General features: G+C 42.1%; 1 long non-coding RNA gene across 3 annotated transcripts in view; it reads right to left on the reverse strand.

Moving 5' to 3' along the window:
• The window catches only part of LOC309542848, a 680,556-nt gene extending 678,031 nt beyond the window's left edge, over positions 1–2,525 (reverse strand). For all 3 annotated transcript variants that reach the window (XR_014224465.1, XR_014224466.1, XR_014224467.1), the window contains exons 1-2: positions 2,477–2,525; positions 1,071–1,160 (exon numbers count right to left, since the gene is read on the reverse strand). This is a non-coding gene — a long non-coding RNA (uncharacterized lncRNA). The remainder of the gene's footprint in view (positions 1–1,070; positions 1,161–2,476) is intronic.
• Positions 2,526–7,013: the final 4,488 nt, after the last annotated feature.

Below are 7,013 nucleotides of genomic sequence, written 5' to 3' on the forward strand. Positions count from 1 at the left end.
ACATGCCTGGCCAGCTACCCCTCGACTGTAAACACTTCTGAAATTAAATTTCTGAAAACTGATAGGTCAGTGGTCTGGTTGCACACTCTGGTTTTCTCCTCCCTTCTCCCCATTGCACCCCACAGTTGTAGCATATAGGAGTGAGTTTATGGATACAATCATAAACTTAGAAAGGTAAGTACTACTAAAACAAATACTTACTTCCAAACATGAATACGTTGGAGGGTTCCAACACTGGGTTAAGGCAGGAGTGGAGACCCTTTAATGCTCCAGATGTTTTGAACTTCAGCTCCAACTCCCATTAGCTCCACCCAACATGTCTAATGGTTAGGGGGAAGGGAAAATGGAGCCCAGCAAAAGGTTCCCTGACCCTGATCTAAGATCCTGGTGATGCCCTTGGACCTTTCCATCAATCTAGGCTTAATGCTGGACCATACGACATTGCTTTACGCCACTGGTCCATCGAGTTCAGAAGTATCTACATCAATAGGCAACAGCTCTCCAGAATTTCAGATGGAAATCTTTTTTCATTCCTACCTGGAGAGACCAGAGATTGAACCTTGGACCTTCTATAGGCACTGGATGTTTTCTACCACTGAACTCCAGCCCTTTCCTGCTATAACTATAGATGTTGTGACGAATGATTGCCACTGCACAGCATACAATGGGGCCAGGATGGGGTTGTGGGGTTCTGGTCTAGCAGCATGGCATCCTAAGATCCATTTGGGTGGTCCAGCTGAAAATTTGTTGCCACAATTGTGCCTGTTTTGTCACCCAGTAATTTAGAGTTTCACAGTTCTGCTCCACTTGGCATAATGAAAATACTTTAAGGGCTGCTATGCAAAGCTTTGGTATACATAAAGGCCATCTTTGAGCTTGCATGTGTATGTGATTTTAGGATTCCTGCATAACTGTGCACAAGGTTCTATCTAATTACTGCTTCTACATCAGGTTTGACCCTATCTGACAACATAAATGAGAGTTGAGAGAGGACCTATCTTTGCAATATTCCATCATAGAACTGATAAAAATAACACAGATGGTTCAAAGGTGTCGTTTTTCATATTTACCTGAGACTGTGCCTGGCATTCATTCCAGCTCATGACAAATAATGTTCTTCATCATCACAAGTGCTCCCACAGGAGAAACATTAAAGAAAGCTTGGTTTGAAGATGAAATAAATTTAAGTTTATATGTAGAAAGAAATAGAGAATTAAAGAAGACATGGCAACTCCAAAAAAAAATGTCAATTTTATGTTACAGATTCCAGTTGTACCTTGGAAGTTGAACGAAATCTGTTCCAGAAGTCCATTCAACTTCCAAAATGTTCAGAAACCAAAGTGTGGCTTCTGATTGGCTGCAGGAAGCTCCTGCAGCCAATCTGAAACCCCGGAAGCCCCATTGGACGTTCAGGTTCCAAAGAACGTTTGCAAATCTGAACACTCACTTCTGGGTTTGCAGCGTTCGGGAGTCAAAACGTTCAACTTGCAAGGCATTTGGGATCCAAGGTATGACTGTATTAGGAAATGGAAGCCTCCAAGTTAGGGAAGGCTGCACCTGATTATACTGCAAGCAGCCATCCTATGCTTCCATCCAGTTCATGCAACAACTTTCTCCCATCAGCAAATAAGTCCAAACAGTTCCCAAGGTCTTGAGTGAACACAACAAAACCACAAAATTTAAATAGGAGGGGAAATGGGCAGAGAAAACAGGCAGGGAATATACTAGTAGCAGCCTGTGTGTTGAGGCAGAGCCCCCTTCCATCACCTCATCACTGCAGCTTACCTGGGCAGGGCTGGGGTTGGGGTTTTGGTGGGGTTTGGGCACTGTGGGCACACCAGTGGCATTCCTATTGTTATGCCCATGCAGTCCCAACCTCAGAAATGTCCTGCCCTTCCCCAGCCACATCCTGATAAGTTGCATTGATGCTCCATATGGACTATTACTGGAATATGTATACCAGTTATGAATAGACAGATTGACCTGAAGCTTCCACATACTGTGTAAATCTTCCTCACAAACTTCATGTTTAACATTTATAATGCCAACAGCTAAGCACTTTGAAGGGTTTCGCCTTCACCAAATGCCTATGAGGCACAGTTATTATTATGGCTACCTGAAAGCTTCCCATTTTAAAAGATGACAGACACCAAGAAGATACAGTGGTACCTCATGCTACATACGCTTCAGGTTACATACGCTTCAGGTTACAGACTCCACTAACCCAGAAATAGTACCTCGGGTTAAGAATTTTGCTTCAGGACGAGAACAGAAATCATGCTCCGGTGGCGCAGTGGCAGCAGGAGGCCCCATTAGCTAAAGTGGTGCTTCAGGTTAAGAACAGTTTCAGGTTAAGAACGGACCTCCGGAACAAATTAAGTACGTAACCCAAGGTACCACTGTATTCAATAAATAAAGACACAAATACACTACAAAATGAGCAGCGTCAACAAAAAGTGTCGCAGCACAAGCTGACCTTTTAGTACTTGGGTACATAAAGAGCTGCCACAGATTGTTTTTGTTACCGTTCTAATTTAAAATGAATGATTAGCAGGGGGAGGAGGAGAAAGCCAAGCTGCCTTCCTCCATTCTTCACTTGCCATGCAGTTGCCAGGCCAACTGTGGTGACAGCTGATTGGCTGGCCGCCCAGTTCTTCTATCTTCTTTAGTCTCGTGACTGACATGGCATGGTGCGAAATGTTGTTCCATGAGCAGCTGGCATGAAGTCCAAAGAGGAAACCCCTTAAAGATGGCCTAGACAAGGTGTGGGGGTGGGAAGCATTGGTGGAAGTTACATCTGTCGTCTGTCATAGTAATATGTCCTTTAAAAAAATGTTACAAGCGAAAGCTAGTCTAAATGAACTTCTAAAGGTTTATTCATACCACATGATATATTAGAATAGTCTAGGACACATCAGTATATTCTAGATTTTACCACACAATTGGCTGTTGGTGTATTAGGACCTCTAAAATCTAGTTTGATGCAGGGGCCTCAGATCTGCATTTCTCAAAGCTATGGGTCCAAGAGTTGGGTTTACCCTTCTTTGGACCTGTTTTTTTAAAAACAAAAACAAAAACCCCAAACTAGATGTGGCTCAACCTGTGTTTGACTGGTTGCTAAACAAATAAAGAATTCTTGTCGTTTCACCTGGGTTAAAGGGAAAGTTTCACAGACCTATAAAAGGTTAGCTCTGAGTGGACTTTTTCCATATTCCATCAGATTCCAAATTTACCTCACATCTACCCCATGGATATCTGCTGGACACCTAACAATCTAGCATCATCATCATCATCATGGCTTCTGTATCCACTACCTAATGGCATCACTTCAAAATACATGAGGGCTTAAGGCCTCTGCACCTATAACTTGTGCAGCCTCTTACCCCAAAGCCCATATTACTTTTCTGAGGTGGGAGCAGCAAAGATTCTTTCCAGATTTCGGGGGGTGCAGGTTGTACAAACGCCTTTGATATTCCCCAGGCACATGTAGTCTATTCAAGGCATCATGGAAATTGCTAAGCTCAGGAGTCCTTGATCTTCTGACAAGGGTAAATGAAACCCAGATAAACATGAGAGTAGCCCAAAGCCTTGTTCACACTCTGTTCAGTTGGAAAGGAAAAGGCAATCTGGATATGGTGGCGGATTTTTCACTGGATTCTTCCTAGGTGATCAATCAAGACCTCACCTCCTGCTATCTGCTTTCTTCTTCTTGCCATCTGTTTATATGAATGTGCATGGCACCAAATTGCCTAACTATCCTGAAAGGCAGTTTCAACAATGCACATGTCTCATTAATCACTCAGAATGAAGGTGAGGGAACTGGAAGAAAGGGTGGCAAACAAATAAGAACAAGGGCACTGATCTATACAATATTTACAAAGTTATTGGTGACTTGTGCAAGTAATATTGAACAGTGCGGGTCCATGCATGCCCCTAATATCTACACCCAAGCTGAAGATATAATTCCAAGAAGACTTCATATCACATCAGCGTCTGCCCTCCCCGAACTTCTAATTAGGAGGTTAAAACACTGGTGGCTACACATGTGTTTCTATCAGTATGATCCTTAACACCAGCTGTATTCCAACAGTGAGGTTTCTGAGCACGTCATAGCCACAGCTGAGCCACACAAGGATCAAGGTTGTGCTGACACACTGATCTGTTTTTAGAAGGGGAAACAATGCGTTTACTCTTCTGACAGAAAATAAAAACATGTGGGGAACAATGACTGGAAAATTAGGAACGTTTAAGTCCCATTAATTTCAGAGGGAGAGTTAAATTATTGTATGTGTTGTCTGTTACATTTTACTTCTCCACTCTGTCTGCCTAAGGGAGTAAGAGCAAGATTTTTTAAAAGGATTTAAATAAATACATATATACATGCCTAAAACTCTCCCATTGAAATCAGTGGACTGCAATTCCAGACTCTTAGGCTTTGGTAGGGCATGTCTAAATATTCAAGCTCAGGGTAAAGAAAGGCTTGGCTCTTTCCTGCAAGTTCATTACTCTCTATTATACTGGACGCAAGTGGCAAGTGCTGACAGGATTGATGCTAAAATGAGGCCACTAAGAAACAAGAGGGTGGTCTCAGAATCCTCAGGGGAAATTGGAGTTTGTGAAAGTACAAACTATTTTTTTAAAAAAATAAAAAGTAAGTGTTAGGAAGAAGAAGAAGAAGAAGAAGAAGAAGAAGAAGAAGAAGAAGAAGAAGAAGAAGAAGAAGAAAATGAAACATCTGGAAACTGCCTAGTGGCATGCTCAATAACCACAAAATATTGAATTCCAATGGAAAAAGAAAAATATAGGAATGCCATGCTTGAGTTCCTCACCCTTACAGAATCTTGAGAAAGGGCATGGCTAGAATCCCTGGCCAAAGCACAATGGATACACTGAAACAATTTGTTGCAGGTACAAATTGCGTCTGTCTAGTTGTCAGGAAGCATGTATGAATCCAGTTTAATTATTGTATGGCTTTGGCTACAATCCTCAAAGCTCAACCAAAATTCAGATAAAATTTAATTAGTTAATTCAAATGAGGACACTGTGATCTCAATGGGCAAAAAATTATTTTTAAAGTCATTAATGGGGAACATTTCTCATTTAAAAGAAAATACCTTAAAAGTTAAGCACATCAAAGCAGGGCTGTATTGTAAGCTTTGCTAAAACAGAGACAGAAATCTTAGCTGCCCAATATTTTTATATTTTTTTTGCTTAGCACTAGCTGGATTTTGTCAGCTAGGGCAGAAAACTGCTGACATTCTGCTGCAGAAGCTAATCCTTTAAACAAAAGAAGGTGAATAGCTTGGTTTCCTGGTCCTTCCTAGAAGACTCAGCATTCAGAAAAGGGAAGAGATGAATAAGCTTTCCATTTGCTTTCTGTGAAGTGAAGTTACCATCCGTGGACTAAAGTTACAGGGGGTTTTTTTTAGGTTTTTTTTTTTTAAGGAGGAAAAAGGAGAGAGAAAGCTTCCTTCCTTTAACTCTGCTGATGTAACAGCAAACCACTTAGCAAGATATTGAGCCAAGATCTGCAGCCTCCTGCGCTGCTACCGTAGCTTTCTGTAACTACAGCACAAACAAATAATGTCAGGGCAGCAATTCATCTTGTGGGCCTGTTTCTGCTTACTAATCACTGGGGAAATCTCCCTGTAACTTTATAATCTGTATCTTGAAAGTGTTTAGAGAAATGATTCAGTTGAATTTTCTGCTTTGGGGCAACACTATTTCGTTATGCATTATGGATTCCCATGTGTATTAGAAATAGAATTGTAACCGGGACTCTACGCAGTTCAGTCAGGTAATCCTGTCTATCCTTGTTTACTTCACCCCCAAAGGTACTCTCCTCCATTGTCTCCTAGGATAGACAGATCCCGACAACAAACAAACCAACACCAACAAATTAAGCTCAACTCAATCCCACCTGAATTCGTTCATCCTTCCTTATAAGCCATATTTTACCTTCCAGAGCTCCACTGTCTGAAATACTAAACACAACCAGGGCTGTCTTTACCCGGGAGTGCAAGGGGTGTGGAGCACCCGGGCACTGAATTCTGAGGGGTACCAGGCACCCGCCGCTGAAACCGCCTGAGCTCTTAACTATCAACCTGCTATGAAATAATAAATAATTTTAATCAAGTTAGAAAAACAAAGCACATATATACAGTGATACCTCGGGTTAAGTACTTAATTCGTTCCAGAGGTCCATTCTTAACCTGAAACTGTTCTTAACCTGAAGTACCACTTTAGCTAATGGGGCCTCCTGCTGCTGCCGCCGCGCCGCTGGAGCACAATTTCTGTTATCATCCTGAAACAAAGTTCTTAACCTGAGGTACTATTTCTGGGTTAGTGGAGTATGTAACCTGAAGCCTATGTAACCCGAGGTACCACTGTACCTAGGTATTACCGAAATGTATACCTACTTTTTCACTACAGGACTTTCGACTTTGTGCCCCCATTTACCAAAAACGCACCGCACCAGCGGCGGCGCTTCTATTTCACAACGGTGGTGCTTGTCAGACTCAACCACGGCGTTTGTCATTCTCACTGTGCCATGCACGCAAAATTAACTAAATTTGGGGGCTCTGGGTGGATCTTTGTACCCCGACGGCACATATGTTAAAGACGGTCCTGAACACGACACACTGTACATTCTGGGTATGAAGAGCAAAGACAAATGCCTGATTGTCATTATATTTTAATTGCCTGGCACCTTCCTTCCACCACCGAGCAGATCGCACTAGTACCAGTAACATTTCTTCTCATAAATTAACATGCATAAATGTGACAGGAGATTTTCCTTTCAGCCTCAGCTGCGGGGACATGTATATATATTGGAGCAGGAGGCTCTTTCCACCAGGGCTTGTCTACTTTTGCAGTGCAAGAGAACATGGCATGCTGCAGATCTTCTCTCAATTACTTTGGGAGATGTTACCTTAGATATAACTCCTTATGACTAACCCCATTGGGAAATGTTATTGTCAGTTCACAGGTAATCCATCCTCTCAGCATACTTG

The sequence above is a fragment of the Podarcis vaucheri genome, assembly GCF_965113315.1.
Source record: "Podarcis vaucheri genome assembly, chromosome: 1".
Classification (NCBI taxonomy): Eukaryota; Metazoa; Chordata; class Lepidosauria; order Squamata; family Lacertidae; genus Podarcis; species Podarcis vaucheri.